Source organism: Prionailurus bengalensis, chromosome E2, assembly GCF_016509475.1.
Source record: "Prionailurus bengalensis isolate Pbe53 chromosome E2, Fcat_Pben_1.1_paternal_pri, whole genome shotgun sequence".
NCBI lineage: Eukaryota > Metazoa > Chordata > Mammalia > Carnivora > Felidae > Prionailurus > Prionailurus bengalensis.
The window spans coordinates 2,560,010-2,581,295 of NC_057352.1; the positions used below are offsets into that span (position 1 = coordinate 2,560,010).

A 21,286-nucleotide genomic window follows, 5' to 3' on the forward strand; every position below is an offset into this window, starting at 1 on the left:
TGTATGTTCACCCTCCTCACATCTGTCAAATAGCATCCCCAGATATCAGCAAGACGACCCGTCCATGAGATAAAGCCAAGCTCCCTCCAATCCCAGCATGACAGAGCACTTCCTCAATGATGTCTCCTAGCCTCTGCGTGAAGGGGGCAAGTTGGGACCTTTTCTTTTGTGATTTGAAGGTGGTTTAAGTGGAACTTTCAATGCAGAGTTTTCCTAAGGATTGAGTAGGAATCGTGCATGATACAATGATTTTGGAATGAAGAGACAAAGTGATGACAAAGTCAGTCATCTGAGGTAAGGAGTTCAAAGACTCTTGACCTCTAAACTGTTGTATAATGATTTCTGTCAAAGAGATGGACCTTTCAGACAGTTCCTAAAATGAAGGAAGGTTACTTGCAACCTTTGTTATGTTGTGTCCCACTCACAGCACAACGATAGCAAAGTTGTGCTGTGAGTAGAACTGTACAATCAAACAGGAGTGGACAATGGACTGTGTGTGAATGTTGTAGTAAGTACGCTGTATGTGTGGATTTATCCACTCTGATGTTCCGTGAATTTTTATAGGTAAGAGAGAAGTAGAGGGTACTAAAAACCACAGGTGAATAGTAGCAAGTTTTACAAAAGGCTAAATGGCCACTGGACAGCTAGATGACCACTTATTTAGCTATCAGAACAAAAGAAAGTGGAGGGTCAGTTCTCCCAACTATGCTATTTATCTTTATGGGTAATACACAAATATATAATGGATGCTAGTTGGATGGATCCAAGATGGATCCAAGACTCATCAGACCAATAAGGTGAAAAGGAAACCATAATTAGATTCCAAGTAAGCATAAAAGTTTAAGAAAAAATCTATGGAGTAAAAAATAAAATAAAAATAAAAATACAAAAGGTTATATCATCATTGAGAACCAAGGTATTAACAATACTATTGAAAGACACAGAAAGCACTAGAAATTCCCAAGAATAAAATTGTATCTTTTTTTTAAAGATTTTATTTTTAAGCAATCTCTACACCCAACGTGGGGTTTGAACTTACAACCCCAAGATCAAGAGTCACATGCTCCACTGACTGAGCTGGCCAGGGGTCCCTGTCTTCAATGTCTTATATCAGTGTCTTATAGTTTTCCGCATACAGGCCTTTCATCTCCTTGGTGAAATTTATTCCTAGATATATTATTCTTTTTGATGCTATTGTAAATAGGATGGTTTTCTTAACTTCTCTTTTTGATAGTTCAGTATTAGCATATAGAAATAACTGATTTTTGTATATTGATTTTGCATCCTGCAACTATACTGAATTTATTATTCTAATGGATTCCTGACTAGTTCTTGATGTTCCTGTTCAGATTTTTGGAGACAACCTTTGAAGGGGCTGGATGCTTTGCGCTGGCCATTGAGGAGATCAACAGAGATGCCAATCTGCTTCCCAACCTCACCCTGGGTGTCTCCCTTTGGGACTCCAGGTGTCCCCCTTTGGGACTCCAGGTGTCCCTGGCCCTTCAAAAGGTAGTGAATCTGCACTCAGGTTACAAGGGCTGCACTCCTAACTACAGGTGTTGGGGCAGCCCCCCTCTGGCTGCAGTGGTTGGAACAACAAGTTCAGCTCTTTCTAGTCCCATGGCAAGACATCTGGGGCTTTACAAAATTCCTCAGGTGAGTAGTCCTGAAACCCCCATCATTATGCTTAATTACATCCCTATTACAAGCATCATGGACTTACTTATTTATACAAAGTCAAATTCTTTTTGAGCCTCCTTATCCTAAACTACAAAATAAAGAAAACCATAGTCTTCTCCTTGTAAGTTGGGGGAAGGACTGAGGAATAGATGTGAAGGGTGAAAACAGACTAAGTCCTAACGTGGTATTACTGTCTTGACTCTTACCCTCCTCCTCTTCTTCATCCTTCTCCTCTTCTTCTTCAATTTCCTGCTATCATTGGCAGTTTTCTTATCACATAGTAAAATATCAGAAATTGTATTAAGGTCTCATACCCTGTGGTCATCATGTACCAAACCAACCTTTCAGATTCTCAGATGACAGTCAAATCTTGTCTCAGAGACATTATTTATACATCGCTACCATAACAAAAACAACCACAATAGTAGCATCCACTTAAGAAGGAACTCTGATTCTCCTGGAATTTTTCTAAGAAATTCTCATTTTGAGGAATCTGTGGTAGCGAGGAATTGTGCCTTCATTCTTGCCTGGGGATTTCAGAAGCCGTGAGTCCCAGCCCCCTGTACCAGCCAGGAGAGGAGAATAGAAATAGTGCACGGAGTATTCTCAGAAGAAAGCCTTATTGGACTTTCCATTCTTTTATGTGTGGCTGACTGTCAGTCAGAGGTCTGTCTGGGGCGCCTGGGTGGCTCAGCTGGTTGAGAGTCCAACTTTGGCTCAGGTCATGATCTCGCAGTTCATGAGTTCAAGCCCCACATGGGGCTTGTTGCTCTCAGTGCAGAGTCTGCTTTGGATCTTCTGTCCCTCTCTCTCTGCCTCTCCCCTGCTTGTGCACATGTGCTCACGTGCTCTCTCTCTCTCAAAAATAAAGTTAAAAAAATGTTGAAAATAAAAATGAAAAAATAAAGGGGCGCCTGGGAGGCTCAGTCGGTTAAGCATCCGACTTCAGCTCAGGTCATGATCTCACAGTTCATGGGTTCAAGCCCCGCATGGGGCTCTGTGCTGACAGCTCAGAGCTTGGAGCCTGCTTTGGATTCTGTGTCTCCCTCTCTCTCTTCCCCTCCCCCACTTGTCTCTGTCTCTCTGTCTCTCTCAAAAATAAACATTAAAAAAATAAATAATTAAAAAATTAAAAAAAAAAAGATAGAGGTCTGTACCTATGGTGTTTCAATGCTTCAGGTTGGATTTAAACACAGCTTTTAAAAAGCAAGATGTACAAGTAGACACCAGAAACGACTGTCTGGCCTTCTGAATTACTCAGTGATGTAACGTATTTCAACAAATGCTATGGAAGGATATTCTCTCTTCCTATTTAACCTAGCTGTGTTCAGTGCCAGATAAATGGGGCAAGCCAACCAAGAATGGAGATACATTGTTGATTTTAAAGTATGTCCATCCAGCATGGTAAAACGTGGGACGAAGGCACAGTGGTGTGGGTGGTTGTCATAGAAACGGAAGCACGTTCCAATTGAGCAGCTTTCTCAGAAGGGTTATTAGTGGGATTTGAATTTTAACTCAGAGATGAGATATTTAACCACCACAGCATGTCCTGCTGCAAATGACACCCTTTGAACAAAAGAGAAAAGACAAAGGGTACTGGGAAATCTAGGGGATCTATTACATTGGTGTCCAAGCATTCAAGAGGTTTTATTACATGCTCTCCCTGGTATCCATGTTTTCTTTCACTCCTCCCTAACTGTTGTACCCTGCATCCTTCTTGATGCAAAGAAATGTCAATTTTATTATAAATTTAAAAAAGAATAATCCATAAAACTAAATATTAAAAAGCATTATTTGAGAGAGAGGGGCAGCATGCGTGCAAGTCGGGGAGGGGCAGAGGGAGACAGAATCTTTTTAAAAATTATTTAATGTTTATTTATTTTTAAAAATTTTTTAACGTTTATTTATTATTGAGAGACAGAGGCAGAGCATGAGTGGGGTAGGGGCAGAGAGGGGGGAGACACAGAATCCGAAGCAGACTCCAGGCTCTGAGCTAGTCAGCTCAGAGCCCCACACGGGGGTTGAACTCACGGACCATGAGATCATGACCTGAGCTTAACGAAATGAGCCACCCAGGCGCCCCTAGACAGAGAGAGACTCTTAAGCAGGCTCCCGCTTGCGCTTTCTCTTTCTCTCTACAAAAGAATAAAAAGAACAGTCTACAAAAGAGAAAAACCATCAAACCTGGGTGGTGGGGGTGAGAGGGCTGGCTATCCGCATCGTATCAAATGTGCAATGCCCCGTCTTGGAGAGAGTGACAATCTTTTTGTTCCTTCCAGACACAAACAGTGCAGGCTCTGCCCGAGGGTCATTATCCAAATAAGAAAGGGGGACCACTGCCTTCCCAAAACAGAGACTTTCCTGGCCTGACTCTAGCATGTCTCACACTGTCCTTAACTGCCATCTCCGTTCTGACCCTGGTGGTGTTTGTGAGGCATTGAAACCCCCCTGGTCAAAGCCAACAAGCGGACCCTCAGCAATGCCCTCCTGTCTCCCCCATGCTCTGCTTCCTCTGCCCCTTGCTCTTCCTCGGCTGCCCCACTGCTGCCACCTGCCTCATCCATCCGACAGACCACATCTGCAGCTGGGTTCACGGTGGCCCTGTCCCCCATGTCAGTCAAGACCATCACTGTAGTCATGGTCAACAAGCAGGGTCCAGAGGTGAGCGGGTCCTTGCACAGCTCACTCCTCTGCTCCTCGTTCAAGGGGTCCTCTTGGGGTCTGCCTGGGGATGTCTCCCCCCTTCCTGGACAAGGACCCTCAGTCCTCACTCGGCCACATCACCATCCAGTGTAATGAGGGCTCTGATGCCGCCTCCTACTGTGTCCACCTTCTGCCCTGTTACCTAGGCTTCTTGATCCTGGGACCCCTGCTGTTGCTTTCTGGGTAAGAAACCTGCCTGACACCTTCGGTGAAGTCAAGTTCCTCACCTTCAGTATGCTGGTGTCCAGCAGTGTCTGGGTGGCCCTCCTCCCAAGTCGCCACGGCGCCCAGGGCAAGGCCACTCTGGCTGTGGGGATCTTCTCCATCGTGGCCTCCAGCGCCAGGCCACTTGGCTGTATCTTTGTCCCCAAGTGCTGTGTGATCCTCCCTCATCCAAAGGAACACCCTTTGGTCTTTAAAGAAAAGGCCCAAGAAACCAGAAACAAAAGGACCCCATCAGGATCGGGTTAAGATGGTGGAGCAGGATGGAGGCCCTGAGCTTGTCTTGTCCCTGAAATGCAGCTAGATCAGCACCAAGCCATTTTGAACACCTAGGAAACTGATCTTGGGATTAACACAACAATCTGCATAACCTGAGGCACAGAACTTGGCCCTCCGAGGTACAGAGAGGTGAAATGGGGGAAAGAAAAGCCGTGGAGGGTAGGAAACTGTTTTTGCAGAGAGAAGACAGAGGAAGAGAAAGGGGAGAGTGTGGCGCACTGGGGATTGTGCAAGAAAAGCACTCCCCTGAAAGCAGCTGGAGAGAAAGAGACAGAAAAGAGTGAAAACACTCAGAGGGGACTGAACAAGAAATCTGTTCCCCAAAACCATTGAGGAGAAGAAAGGAGAGGGTTTCGATGCCACCAGCATTCTATAAACAGTGGAGCACAGAGTCTGAAGTTCCAGATTTCAGTGCCTGGCAGTGCTCTGGCAAGGAAATAGGACAAATCGCCAGGAGCAGGCAGTGGGGTCTGAGGGATCTGTGTGCCACGCAGGGAGAAATGGTTCCCCTACTTGTAGTGCATTTGGTAGAAGCCATACAGCCTGGCCTCATCACAGGCAAAGGTCCCAGAGGACCCTGGAGAGCAGCCGCATTTGTTGGTATTGGGACAAAGACACCAGAGTGCAGTGACAACTGGTGCCAGCTGTGTGTTATGATTTGACTTAATCTCTGAACCTCTGCTGCTATGTGATTGCATGAACATTTTCTGGGGCAAGCTGGCATCTGGCCATTGATCTGTAAGACCCTCCCCCAGAGGGCTGGCACGGGTCCAAGTCACAGGGGTCTGTGGGGGTTTTCAAACACAACCCCATCTAAGATAAAACTCTGGAGGGAGGTGCCACCTAGCAGGCAGAGCTTGGACACTGACAGGGTAGAGGCAGGAAGTGAACGGAGGCCTGAGACAAAGGTAGGGTGCTTGATCATGGGGTGGTGAATGAACCAAGTTCCTGTGCTGGAGACTAGGGAGTTGGGTGAAGTCATTTCCACTTCTCCCTCCCCCCGGCCGCATGTGCATCACATTGATCCACCCCAGTAAGCTAAGCAGCGCCACCTAGTGGAAAATGGGGCAATTACACCAACCCCCACCCCCCCACCCCCCACCCAACTGCACCGTCCAAGCACATCCCCTAGAAGACCACCAAAGTCATTCCACCCACTTAGAGTATGGACTACAGAACCCTTCATAGTTTCAGTCCTAGGGGAAACTGGATGTAACGTCATTCAAGTTTCATTCTGTTTGCTGGCTCGTTTATTCGTTTTCTTTGCTTGTTTTTGCTTACATTATTTTTTTCCTTTTTCTTTTTTCTCCCCTTTCTTTTTTTCTTCCTCATTCTTGGATACAGAAAGATAAATTTTTATTTTTGTTTTTCTTACATTATTTTTTATTTTTCAAATTTTTTATTCTATTTCATTTTCTTCATTTTATTCTATTTTCTTATATAAATTTTTTTAATTTTAAAAATTTACTTAACTTTTTTTCTTCTCTTTCCCTTTTTCCTCTATCCTATTGAGCTTCTTTCAAAACACACCTAAGATCTAGCTTCCTTTATTCAATTTTTTGTTTTGTTTTTAATTTTTTTAATTTATCTTATTAATATTTTTTTCTTTCTTCAAAATGACAAGGGACACCTGGGTGGCTCAGTTGGCTGGGCATCCAACTTCGGCTCAGGTCATGATCTCAGTCTGTGGGTTTGAGCCCCCGCATTGGGCTCTGTGCTGACAGCTCAGAGCCTGGAGCCTACTTTGGATTCTGTGTCTCCCTCTCTCTCTGCCCCGCCTCCACTTGTGTTCTGTCTCTCTCTCTCAAAAATAAATAAAATGTAAAAAAATAATTAACAAAATGACAATATGAAGGAATTCACCCCAAAGAAAGAACAGGAAGAAATGACAGCCAGGGACTTAATCAACACAGATATGAGCAAGATGTCTGAACTAGAATTTAAAACCACAATAATAACAATACTAACTGGGGTTGAAAAAGCATAGAATCCCTTTCTGCGGAGAGAAAAGAAATAAAATCTAGTCAGGACAAAATTCAAAATGCTATAACCAAGATGCAATCACGACAGCAAGGATGGATGAAGTAGATCATAAAATCAGTGATTTAGGAGATAAAATTATGGAAAATAATGAAGCAGAAAAAAGAGGGAAACAAAGGCAAAAGATCATAATACAAGACTTAGAGAACTCAGTCACTTATTAAAAAGGAATAACATCCAAATTATAGAAGTTCCAGAAGACAAAAAGAGAGAAAAGGGGGCAGAAAATTTATGTGAGCAAATTATAGCAGAAAACTTTCCTAATCTGGGGAAGGACAGAGACATCAAAATTCAAGAAGCACAGAGAACTCCCATTAGATTCCACAAAACCAACCATCACCAAGGCATATTATAGTCAAATTCACAAAATACACAGACAAGGAAAAAATGAAAGCTGCACAGGAGAAAAGTCCTTAACCTCTAAGGGAAGCAGATCAAGGTTCATAGCAGACCTATCCACAGAAAACTGGCAGGCCAGAAAGGAATGGCAGGATATATTCAATGTGTTGAATTGGAAAAAGTGCAGCCAAGAATCCTTTATCCAGCAAGGCTGTCATTCAGGATAGAAGGAGGGATAAAGAGTTTCCCAGACAAAAACTAAAGGGAGTTCATGACCACTAAACCAGCTCTGCAATAAATTCTAAGGGGAACCCTTGAGTGGAGAAAAGACAAAACAAAACAAAACAAAAAACAAAGCAACAAAGACTAGAAAGGACCAGAGAACACTGCCAGAAACACCAACTCAACAGGCAACACAATGGCACTAAATTCATATCTTTCAGTACTCACTCTAAACGTGAATGGAATAAACACTCCAATCAAAAGTCATAGGTATCACAATGACCCATTGTGAAAACAAGACCCATCTATATGCTGCTTATAAGACACTCATTTTAGACCTAAAGAAACCGGCAGATTGAAAGTAACGGTATGGAGATCTATCTATTATTCTAATGGTCATCAAAAGAAAGCTGGAGTAGCCATACTTATATCAGACAGACTAGATTTTAAAACAAAGACTGCAACAAGAGATGAATAAGGGGATTATATTGTAATTAAGGGGTCTATCCACCAAGAAGATCTAAGAATTATAAATATTTATGCCCCCAATGTGATAGGACCCAAATATGTAAATCAATTAGCCACAAACATAAAGAAACTCATTGATAATAATACAATAGTAGAGGACTTCAACACCCCACTTACAACAATGGACATATCATCTAAGCAGAAAATCAACAAGGAAACAATGGCTTTGAATGACACACTGGACCAGATGGACTGAACAGATATATTCAGAACATTTCATCCTAAAGCAGCAGAATACACATTCTTCTCAAGTGCACATGGAACATTCTCCAGAAGAGATCAGATAGTAGGTCACAAATAAGCTCTCAACAAGTACAAAAGTATCAAGATCATATCATCCACATTTTCAGACCACAATGCTATGAAACTCGAAATCAACCACAAGAAAAAAACTGGAAAGACCATGAATACTTGGAGATTAAAGAACGTCCTACTAAAGAATGAATGGGTTAACCAAGAAATTAAAGAGGAAATTAAAAAGTACATGGAAGGGGCGCCTGGGTGGCGCAGTCAGTTAAGCATCCGACTTCAGCCAGGTCACGATCTTGCGGTCCGTGAGTTCGAGCCCCGCGTCAGGCTCTGGGCTGATGGCTCAGAGCCTGGAGCCTGTTTCCGATTCTGTGTCTCCCTCTCTCTCTGCCCCTCCCCCGTTCATGCTCTGTCTCTCTCTGTCCCAAAAATAAGTAAACGTTGAAAAAAAAATTAAAAAAAAAATTAAGAGAAAATTCCAGACTTCAAGCTGCATTACAAAGCTGTAATCATCAAGATAATACGGCACTGGCACAAAAACAGATACTTAGATCAATGGAACAGAATAGAGAACCCAGAAATGGATCCATTAACGTATGACCAACTAATCTTTGACAAAGCAGGAAAGAATATCCAATGGAATAAAGACAGTCTCTTCAGCAAGTGGTGCTGGGAAAACTGGACAGCGACATGCAGAAAAAATTAACCTGGGCCACTTTCTTACACCATACACAAAAATAAGCTCAAAATGGATGAAAGACCTAAATGTAAAACAGGAAGCCATCAAAATTCTAAAGGAGAAAACAAGCAACAACCTCTTTGACCTCGGCCGCAACAACTTATTACTTGACATGTCTCCGGAGGCAAGGGAAACAAAAGCAAAAATGAACTACTGGGACCTCATTAAAATAAAAAGCTTCTGCACAGCGAAGGAAACAATCGGCAAAACTAAAAGGCAACCGACAGAATGGGAGAAGATATTTGCAAACGACATTTCAGATAAAGAGTCAATATTCAAAATCTATAAAGAACTTATCAAACTCAACACCCAAAAAACAAATAATCCAGTGAAGAAATCGGCAAAAGACATGAATAGACACTTTTCCAAAGAAGACATCCAAATGGCTAACAGACACATGAAAAAATGCTCACCATCACTCTTCATGAGGGAAATGCAAATCAAAACCACAATGAGATACCACCTCACACCTGTCAGAATGGCTAATATTAACAACTCAGGCAAAACAGATGTTGGCGAGGATGCGGACAAAGAGGATCTCTTTTGCATTGCTGGTGGGAATGCAAGCTGGCACAGCCACTCTGGAATGAAGGTTCCTCAAAAAATTAATACTAGAACTACCCTATGACCCAGCAATTGCACTACTAGGTATTTACCCAAGGGATACAAGAGTGCTGATTCGAAGGGGCACATGCACCCTAATGTTTATAGCAGCACTATTGACAATAGCCAAAGTATAGAAAGAGCCCAAATATCCATTGACTAATGAGTGGATAAAGAAGCTGTGGTATGTATGTATAGATGTGTGTATATATGTATATATATAATGGAATACTGCTCGGCGATCAAAAAGAATGAAATCCTGCCATTTTCAACTACATGGTTGGAACTAGAGGGTATTATGCTAAGCGAAATTAGTCAGAGAAAAACAAATATCATATGACTTCACTCATATGAGGACATTAAGATACAAAACAGATGAACACAAGGGAAGGGAAGCAAATATAATATAAAAACAGAGAGGGAAACAAACTATAAGAGACTCTTAAATAAAGAGAGCAAAGTGAGGGTTGCTGGCAGGGTATTGGGTGCAGGGAAGGGCTAAAAGGGTGAGGGGCATTAAGGAGTGCACTTGTTGGGATGAGCACTGGGCGTCATATGTAAGTGATGAATCACTAAATTCTATTCCCAAAATCGTTATTAGAGTATATGTTAACTTGGGATGGATGGATTGGATGGATTGGATGGATGGATGACCCCATCATACATAGCCTGTTTGTTGCAGAGAAACTGTAACCTGATTATACAAAATACCCCCAAAAATCAATAAAAAAACAAATGACTTATTTGAAAAAAAAAAAAAAGAAATGAAAATGAAAAATGAAAAAATGAAATAGACAGGCAATTTACAGAAGCAAAACCTGAATCATCAATGATTAGTAAAAAGCTGCTAAGTTTGATTAGAAATCAAAAATAAATTTAAACCACCATGGAGTACTCCTCATGACAATGCCAAAAACTACAAGTCTGTAATCACTGTTGACCAGGATGTAGACACACACACACACACACACACACACACACACACACAGAAAGGATTGGATAAACTTGGCACCTGTTAAAGAATATTTCCAGAATGAATTCTTAAGTAAAATTAGGAAGGTATAAATGAGTGTCAACTGGGGTGCTTGGCTGACTCAGTGGAGCACGTGACCCTAGATCTCGGGGTTGTGAGTTAGAGCCCCATGTTGGGTGGAAGGATTACTTAAAAAAATAAAAAAATTGTGACTTTTGAACCATGTGGACATTTTACATGTTCAAACATAAAATAAAATTTAAAAAAAAGTCAAAACACCACCTATTAAAAATAAGGAGGGGGGCATTCAACCTCTCTGTGCCTGTCTCCTCCTTTGCAAAATGTGGATAACAACAGAATCCACCTTAAGGACTTGGTGTAGAAACTCAATGAAGTCATCAATATATTGCACTTAGCAAAATCTCTAACATGTGCTCAGAGCTAAATAAAGGTTCCTATTATAAATTGATGGTTTTAAAGTTGAGCTAATAATCACTATCCTTTAAGTTGCAGGGAAAATTATACGACAATAATGCAGGTAAAGCATGGGGCACATAATAAGCAATTAATAAAAAACCACTACAACTTAAGATTTTCTGGAGAAACAGACCAATAGGATATATATAAAGAGATTTCTTTTTTTTCTTTTTTTAAAACATAATTTATTGTCAAATTGGCTAACATACAGTGTGCTCTTGGTTTTGGGAGTAGATTCCCGTGATTCATTGCTTACATACAACACACAGTGCTTCTTAGGACCAATCGGCTCATGTGTTTATGGGGTCTGTGAAGACCTACAGCTTGCCATCTGCTCGCTGGAGACCCATGAAAGCCAGTGTTGTAAATTCCACACCAAGGGGTCAGCCTGAGACAGAATTTGCCCCTTCCTCAGCCTTTTTTGTTTTATTCAGGCCCACAGTGGATTGGGTAATGGCAACCACGAAGGCAGGGTCTTTGGCTTTACTCAGTCTACTGATTCAAATGGTAACATCTTCCGCAAACACCCTCACAGACTCACAGAAATCACCTTTTTCTTTTTTTTCCAGAGTTTATTTTTAGTAATCTCCACCCAACGTGGGGCTTGAAGTCACAACCCCGAGACCAAGAGTCACATACTCCAGTGCTGAGCCAGTCAAGCGCCCCTCAGAAATCATCTTTAACCAAGTATCTGAGCAGCCCATGATCCAGTCAACTTGACACATAAAATTAACCCCCACAATCACCAAAAATGGGGGTGAGGTTAAGATTTATTTTAAAAGTCATACATGACCATATAACTAGATGTCACAAAAATGATGGGTCATGGGCTATAGTCAGACTCCGGATGTGTCTGGCCAACACAGTGTTTGCAAAACAATTTCTATTAGTGCCCATCTCTAAAAATAGAGACGCTTTCCACATGAATTGGCGTTCCTTGGGGTGAAAAAAAATCAGTTTAGGGGAATTCTAGGTAAGTCTGCATCCCCACATGGCAGCACTCTGCTGGAGATGTGGGATGGATTCCGTCCACAAGTATCCCCATCGCTCTCTATGTCTCACACCCTGCCAGCACCCCTCACTTGCAGCATTTGCCTGCCCGGCACGGGGAGCCGAGTTTGAGAACGCCTGCGTGCAAGCAATACCCCTCAGCCCGGCTGAGCAATTGCGGGATGTGGCCACCGGGTGGCACCATGGCTGCGTACTGCTCAACCACTAGATGGCACTCGATAGCTTTAGGAAAAGCAACTACCATCTGCTGAGCTCCTACTGTGTGCTGGGAGCATCAGATGTGAGTTCCTTAAATCCTCACAAATGTACATAGGTAGTTGTGCCTCCTATATGGTGGCGGGGGGGGGGGGGCGGGACTGAGGCTCAGAGAGAGGCCCCATTTATAAGACCGGACAAAGCATCTCTCTGGGTGGCCAGAAGGGTTCAAGGCCATACTGGGTGTCAAACGTTCAGCCTAACTTCTGCTGCACAGTGTGTGCTTGGCAAATGGCACTTAGTTGCTATATTATTACCACAGTTGCTTGGTTATTATTAGCAGATGCATCTGACCGTCAGTTCTGCTGGTTGCTCCCAACAGTGAAAGAACCCTGACATGGAGCTGGTCCATAGCCACCCTGAGTCAAGGCTACCCTTCTTAGCCTCCCTCACAGCCGGTGTTAATGGAACATGGACAGAGTGATGTATCCCCTTTGTGCCCACTTTCATGTGATCTCTCCCTTCCTTTAGATTGCACTGCACTTCCTCCCAGAAATCCTCCCTGGGGTAACCCCTACTCTGCCTCCCCTCTCCCAGCTTGGGTGGAGGAAGCATTTATTAGCTTGTGGTCCCTCAGGATCCTATACTTTTTCTCATCTCAGAGCTTTTCACACTCACGGCTGCCCATGTGTTTGTCTGCCCAACCTCTGCCCACACCACCTCACCCCAAAGGACTCTGAGGTGCAGGAATGAATGAGGAAATTCTTCCTGGGGTAGAAGAATCTCTACCCCTGTGGTTCCCAATCTGGACTGAGCACCTGAAGAACTCTTTCTTCTTTCCAGCTTGATTATCACTGGCACATGATACTGTGTAAGTTTAAGGTGCACAGTGTGTTGACTGGATACAATTATACTGCAAAATGGTTAACACCACTGTTAGCTAACACCTCCATCCAGTCACACAAATACCATTTCTTTAAAAAATTGGGGGGCGCCTGGGTGGCTCAGTCGGTTAAGCGTCCGACTTCGGCTCAGGTCACGATCTCGCGGTCCGTGAGTTCGAGCCCTGCGTCAGCTCTGGGCTGATGGCTCAGAGCCTGGAGCCTGCTTCCGATTCTGTGTCTCCCTCTCTCTTGGACCCTCCCCCGTTCATGCTCTGTCTCTCCCTGTCTCAAAAATAAATAAACATTAAAAAAATTAAAAAAAAATTTTTTTAATAAATAAATAAATAAATAAATAAAAATAAAAAATTGGAGCAGCACCACCTGGGGCCAAATGAAGCCCAGTGTCTGGGATGGAGCCCCCCACGTGATTCCAAACTGCATGAGGTAAAGGAAATGTTATAAGCGTGCTGTGCAGACCCTTGGTTATTCTGTCAAGGTCTTGTTAGAGTCAAAAGAAAGAAGGGATCTTTCTTGGGGGAATGGGGCCCCAGGAATCTAGAATGGGGTTACATGTTCCAATCGACACCGATTGTAATGCCTTTTGGTTTTTTTCCCCACTTGCCACCACAAGCAGTTCTCTGACACCAGCTGGGGGTCCTACAATTTCAACTCTTTTTAAAAAAAATTCCTTTTAATGTTTGTTTATTTTTGAGAGAGAGGGAGAGAGACACAACGTGTGAGCAAGGGAGGGGCCAAGAGAGAGAGGGAAACAGAATTTGAAGCAGGCTCCAGGCTCTGAGCTGTCAGCAGAGAGCCCGATGCGGGGCTCAAACTCAGACCACGAGATCATGACCTGAGCCGAAGTCAGACGCCCAATCGATTGAGCCACCCAGGCGCCCCCAATTCAACTCAATTCTAACACCTTACCAGAAATAGCGTGATATCCCACAGTGAAGGGCTCAGTCCTACAAGACTGGCCCCCCAACCTTCATACACCAATCCAGGTTGTCTCCTGTGCTTCTGGCCAACCGGCTGTCAATCAGAGGTTCCCACGACGCCCTCCTCAGGTTCAATTAATTTGCTAGAGCAGTTCACAGAATCCAGAGAAACATTTTACTCACTAGATTAGTGATTTATGATAAAAGCACAGAACTTGAGAACAGCCAGATGTAAGGGATGCTCGGGACCAGGTACGGAGAAAGGGTGTCTGGGTCTCTCCCACATCTCCACATGTTCACCAACCTGAAAGCTTCCAGAACCCAATGCTTTTGGGGTTTTAGGGCGGCTCCATTATATAGGCATGATCAATTAAATCACTGGCCATTGGTGTTTGATCCAACCACCAACTCCTCTCCCTGCCCAGAGATCAGGGGGGTGGGGGCTGGAAGTTCCAACCCTCCAGGACTTGGTCAGTTCTCTTGGCAACCAGTCCCATCCCTATGTGCTTTCAGAAAGTCACCTCATGAACATGTTCAAGGCACCTTCATCACTCAGTTCCAAGGAAATTCCAAGGTTTTAGGAGATCTGTGCCAGAAATGGGGATGAAGACCAAATAAATTATTTCTTATTATAAATCACACATGTATATTGCTATGTAATCACTGTAACATCGGAGGTAGAAAACAGCAAGGCAAACGGGAGGTTCTGACATTCAGCGGACGAGCAGGCTATACACTTGTTTTGTGGCCCTGCCCAAGTGGGACAGCCCGCTCTGGGCTGGATTTTCTTGTTGATGAAACGGGGATTGTCGAGAGTAAATCGTGGGGCTACAGCGAAGGTGCGGTAATGTAAGTGCTTTACCCACTTTGGCACATAGTGTGAATATTCAGTACATGGCAGCTACTATTAGCAATATGAATTGTATTAAACAGATACTATGTGTCATCTTGGTAAGCAATTAGGCGCCAGCCACTTCACATTTACTATCAGAAGAAAAACAAGTGAAACCACCACCAACGGTTATTGGACTCTTGTGGCGGGCACTATTTTTAAGAGCTGTAGTTATTAGCCTGTTTATTCTGTGATAATCCCGGGAGGTGACATAACCCACCGTCCTGAACAGGAGGACTGCTCGCCATCACCTCCATCACCTCCGTAGCCAGGTAGCTACAGAGCCAACGTCCTGACGCAGGTCGGCAAGCACTGTGTGGACTCACAACAGGATGCATCAGATCAAGCGGCAGGAGGGGAAAGAGCACAGAAGGGGGTAAACGACGCCACTTCAAGATGTGCCTCCTTGACACGGCAGACACAAGACAAGCTCTAAAAACAGAGTAGAGGCTACCCCTTTTTTTAAAAAAAATTTTTAACCTTTATTTATTTTTGAGACAGAGAGAGACAGAGCATGAACGGGGGAGGGGCAGAGAGAGAGGGAGACACAGAATCGGAAACAGGCTCCAGGCTCTGAGCCATCAGCCCAGAGCCTGACGCGGGGCTCGACCCGGACCGCGAGATCGTGACCTGAGCCGAAGTCGGCCGCTCAACCGACTGAGTCACCCAGGCGCCCCGAGGCTACCCCTTTTTAATCTCTAGGAAACCCTGGACCAATGGGAAAGGCCGGACTTCAGTCTGCGCTACAACCCACTCTCGCTTACTGCGCTCTCCCTGGTGCCCTCCCGTAACTAACGCCCAGGAAAATCTTTTGTCTTCAGTTGAAGATGGTATTGAAGGCAATGGCTTCTACCATTTCGCAGTTACTGTTTCCCTGGGTCTCTCCCGTGTGCACAGGAGGTGTGTATGTTATTAAACTTTTGTTTTCCTCCTGTTAATCTGTCTTCTATCAATTTAATTATTAGACCAGCCAAAGAACCTACAGGGGAGGTACCGCCTGGGAGTGAAGTGAGGTCCAGGTCTCAGTATTTTGTTTGGTCTATGAGAAGCACTCCAAATGGCAGCTCACATCAGCATTAATAAAGCAGGAGCATGGTCCAGATCACTGGTCAGTTTGTTTTTTTTTAAGCAGCCCAGCTATTATTGGGGTACATGGGTAGCTCTGTTGGTTGAGCATCTGACTTTGGCTCAGGTAATGATCCGGTGGTCTGTCAGTTCAAGCCACACTTAGGGCTCTCCGCTGTCAGCAAAGAGCCTGCTTCAGATCCTCTGTCCCCTCTCTCTGTCCCTCCCCTGCTTGCATTCTCTCTCAAAAAAAAAAAAATGGGGCGCCTGGGTGGCGCAGTCGGTTAAGTGTCCGACTTCACCCAGGTCACGATCTCGCAGTCCGGGAGTTCGAGCCCCGCCTCGGGTTCTGGGCTGATGGCTCAGAGCCTGGAGCCTGTTTCCGATTCTGTGTCTCCCTCTCTCTCTGCCCCTTCCCCATTCATGCTCTCTCTCTGTCCCAAAAATAAATAAACGTTGAAAAAAAAATTTAAAAAAAAATTTAAAAAAAAAATTAAAAAAAAAAAAAGGCAGCCCAACCATTATCAAATGACTTCTTGCAAAGTGGGGGGGGGGGGGGGGGGAGAGGGGCGGGTAACAACAGGCTCTTTCAATACCTTCCCCAGCCCACCCTCCACAGGAGTGCTGTAGTTGGAACACTATCAGCCTAATTCTAGATCAGACCTAATGGGGGGTGGGGATAAATCATAATAGCATTAGAGGGAATTAGATTACTTGGGGTTGGGGGTCATAGGTTGAAGGCACAACACGGCCCCACATCAGGGCTCCTGGCTTCTGCACAAGTTGGCTACAAATTCAGAGGGTCCCACTAGCATGGGGCTAGTGGACTCCCAGAACTCAGGAAAGCACCAGTTACAGTTTTATTATAAAAAATACGTTGGGGAAGACAAAATTTCCTTTACCCTTCAAAGGTTTTTCTGGCTGGTCTAAGAATTAAACTGACATGAGATAGATTAATGGGAGAAAGACAAATTTAATTTTGAACACACACAAACATAAAAGAGATGTGGATCCCCACATACATAAAAGACAGAGGTTTCAGGACAGAAAGGTAAGATGAGGTACCCATGCCATCCTGAGCTAAGGAGTGGGGTCGGGGGCTGGGGCTTCAAAGGGGAGCAGGGCAATAAGAACAGATGTTTGGTAAGTAGATGTTTGCCCTGCCATACAGATGGGTCACTCAGGTAGTATTTATCTCTGGTAATAACGCTTATTCTGGAAAGACCCCCAATTTAGATTCTTCTAGGCAGTTAAGGGAGGGGTAAGTTTCTCCTGAGCCTGCAGGGTCTTGACTGCCTTCAACTCAAAATAGTCCACATGCCAAACTGGCACCTTTTGGGGAGCCTTGCAAGGAACACCTTCACAATTATTTAGATGAAGGGGTTAGTTACTGAATGAAGGAAGGCAAAGTAGGCAAAGACCTCTTTAGGACTTAGGAATGAAAACATTAATGAGAGTTAGAGCACAACAGACCTTTATAGATGACCTGGTCAGTGTTTCTCCAACCTAATACGTTAGAATCTTCTGAGGAGTTTTTTTTTTTTTTAATTTTTTTTTTTTAACATTTATTTATTTTTGAGACAGAGAGAGACAGAGCATGGACAGGGGAGGGTCAGAGAGAGGGAGACACAGAATCTGAAACAGGCTCCAGGCTCTGAGCTGTCAGAACAGAGCCCGACGCGGGGCTCGAACTCACGGACCGCGAGATCATGACCTGAGCTGAAGTCGGCCGCTTAACCGACTGAGCCACCCAGGCGCCCCATCTTCTGAGGAGTTTTAAAACACAATGCACTGGGTCACAACCACCACAATTTGAACTCATCTCCAGAGGTGGATCTGAGCACAGTATTATTTTTTTAAATTTATTTATTATTTTGAGACAGAGAGAGAGACACACACACACACACAGTGTGCATGTGCAGGAGAGACAGAGAGAGAGACAGAATCACAAACAGGCCCTGCACTGCCAGCATGGAGCCTGATGCAGGGCTCGAACTCATGAACTGTGAGATCATGACCTAAACTGAAGTTGGACACTTAACCAACTGAGCCACCCAGACGCCCCGCACAATATTATGTCCTTTAACAGCTCCCAAATGGCTCTGATGTAAAACCAAGACTGAGAACCAACGAATGTACAAAGTTGTGGTTTTTTTGAAGATTTTTTTTTATTTAAAAAAAAATTTTTTTTTAATGTTTATTTTTGAGACAGAGACACAGCATGAGCAGGGAAGGGGCACAGAGAGAGGGAGACAAAGAATGTGAAGCAGGCTCCAGGCTCTGAGCTGTCAGCACAGAGCGCGACGCGGGGCTCAAACTCACGATCCGTGAGATCATGACCTGAGCCGAAGTCGGACGCTTAACCGACTGAGCCACCCAGGCGCCCCGAAGATTTTATTTTTAAGTGCTCTCTACACCCAACATGGGGCTCAGACTCACAACCCCAAGATCAAGAGTCACACGCTCCACCAACTGAGCCAGCCAGTCACCCTGGACTAAGTTTGTTTTTAAAATCTTTTTAAAAATCTTTTTAACTTTTTTTTTTTTTGAGAGAGAGAGACAGAAGAGAGAGGGGGAGGGGAAGAGAGAGAGGGAGACACAAAATCCGAAGCAGGCTCCAGGCTCTGAGCTGTCAGCACAGAGCCAGACACGGGACTTGAACTCACAAACCACAATCGCTTCTCCGCCTTTTGGCTAAGACCAAAAGTCTGCTAGAACTGATACATGAATTCAGCGAAGTTGCAGGATACAAAATCAATGTACAGAAATCAGTTGCATTCTTATACACTAACAATGAAGCAACAGAAAGACAAATAAAGAAACTGATCCCATTCACAATTGCACCAAGAAGCATAAAATACCTAGGAATAGATCTAACCAAAGATGTAAAAGATCTGTATGCTGAAAACTATAGAAAGCTTATGAAGGTAATTGAAGAAGATTTAAAGAAATGGAAAGACATTCCCTGCTCATGGATTGGAAGAATAAATATTGTCAAAATGTCAATACTACCCAAAGCTATCTACACATGCAATGCAATCCCAATCAAAATGCACCAGCATTCTTCTCGAAACTAGAACAAGCAATTCTAAAATTCATATGGAACCACAAAAGGCCCCGAATAGCCAAAGTAATTTTGAAGAAGAAGACCAAAGCAGGAGGCATCACAATCCCAGACTTTAGCCTCTACTACAAAGCTGTCATCATCAAGACAGCATGGTATTGGCACCAAAACAGACACATAGACCAATGGAATAGAATAGAAACCCCAGAACTAGACCCACAAACGTATGGCCAACTCATCTTTGACAAAGCAGGAAAGAACATCCAATGGAAAAAAGACAGTCTCTTTAACAAATGGTGCTGGGAGAACTGGACAGCAACATGCAGAAGGTTGAAACTAGACCACTTTCTCACACCATTCACAAAAACAAACTCAAAATGGATAAAGGACCTGAATGTGAGACAGGAAACCATCAAAACCCTAGAGGAGAAAGCAGGAAAAGACCTCTCTGACCTCAGCCATAGCAATCTCTTACTTGACACATCCCCAAAGGCAAGGGAATTAAAAGCAAAAATGAACTACTGGGACCTTATGAAGATAAAAAGTTTCTGCACAGCAAAGGAAACAACCAACAAAACTAAAAGGCAACCAACGGAATGGGAAAAGATATTTGCAAATGACATATCGGACAAAGGGCTAGTATCCAAAATCTATAAAGAGCTCACCAAACTCCACACCCGAAAAACAAATAACCCAGTGAAGAAATGGGCAGAAAACATGAATAGACACTTCTCTAAAGAAGACATCCGGATGGCCAACAGGCACATGGAAAGATGCTCAACGTTGCTCCTTATCAGGGAAATACAAATCAAAACCACACTCAATATCACCTCACGCCAGTCAGAGTGGCCAAAATGAACAAATCAGGAGACTATAGATGCTGGCGAGGATGTGGAGAAACGGGAACCCTCTTGCACTGTTGGTGGGAATGCAAATTGGTGCAGCCACTCTGGAAAGCAGTGTGGAGGTTCCTCAGAAAATTAAAAATAGACCTACCCTATGACCCAGCAATAGCACTGCTAGGAATTTATCCAAGGGATACAGGAGTACTGATGCATAGGGGCACTTGTACCCCAATGTTCATAGCAGCACTCTCAACAAAGCCAAATGATGGAAAGAGCCTAAATGTCCATCAACTGATGAATGGATAAAGAAATTGTGGTTTATATACACAATGGAGTACTACGTGGCAATGAGAAAGAATGAAATATGGCCCTTTGTAGCAACGTGGATGGAACTGGAGAGTGTTATGCTAAGTGAAATAAGCCATACAGAGAAAGACAGATACCATATGGTTTCACTCTTATGTGGATCCTGAGAAACTTAACAGAAACCCATGGGGGAGGGGAAGGAAAAAAAAAAAAAAAGAGGTTAGAGTGGGAGAGAGCCAAAGCATAAGAGACTGTTAAAAACTGAGAACAGGGGCGCCTGGGTGGCGGAGTCGGTTAAGCGTCCGACTTCAGCCAGGTCACGATCTCGCGGTCCGTGAGTTCAAGCCCCGCGTCGGGCTCTGGGTTGATGGCTCAGAGCCTGGAGCCTGTTTCTGATTCTGTGTCTCCCTCTCTCTCTGCCCCTCCCCCGTTCATGCTCTGTCTCTCTCTGTCCCAAAAATAAATAAACGTTGAAAAAACAAAAAAACCAAAAAAACTGAGAACAAACTGAGGGTTGATGGGGGGTGGGAGGGAGAGGAGGGTGGGTGATGGGTATTGAGGAGGGCACCTTTTGGGATGAGCACTGGGTGTTGTATGGAAACCAATTTGACAATAAATTTCATATATTGAATAAATAAATAAATAAATAAAATCTTTTTAAAAATCTTTTTAACTTTTTTTTTTTTTTTTTGGAGAGAGAGAGACAGAGGAGAGAGGGGGAGGGGAAAAGAGAGAGGGAGACACAAAATCCGAAGCAGGCTCCAGGCTCTGAGCTGTCAGCACAGAGCCAGACACGGGACTTGAACTCACAAACCACAATCGCTTCTCGGCCTTTTGGCTAAGATTAAGTGTGAACTCACAAACCACAAGATCATGACCTGAGCTAAAGTTGGATGCTTAACCCACTGAGCCACCTAGGTGTCCCTGTGTACTAAGTTCATTTTTAAGATGAAACTTCATGTACTGCCCCAAATGGAAACCCAGTATCACCTGCCATAAAGATAGTCCTAACAGTAAATACAATGAAAACAG

At 43.8% G+C, this 21,286-nt stretch overlaps 1 long non-coding RNA gene across 1 annotated transcript; it reads right to left on the reverse strand.

Annotated features, from left to right (window-relative positions):
- Positions 1-528: 528 nt before the first annotated feature.
- On the reverse strand, positions 529-11,978 carry LOC122494726. Its single transcript, XR_006300266.1, has 2 exons — positions 10,699-11,978; positions 529-2,374 (listed from the first exon to the last, which is right to left on the reverse strand). It is a non-coding gene; the product is annotated as an uncharacterized LOC122494726 (long non-coding RNA).
- Between the last annotated feature and the right edge of the window lie 9,308 nt (positions 11,979-21,286).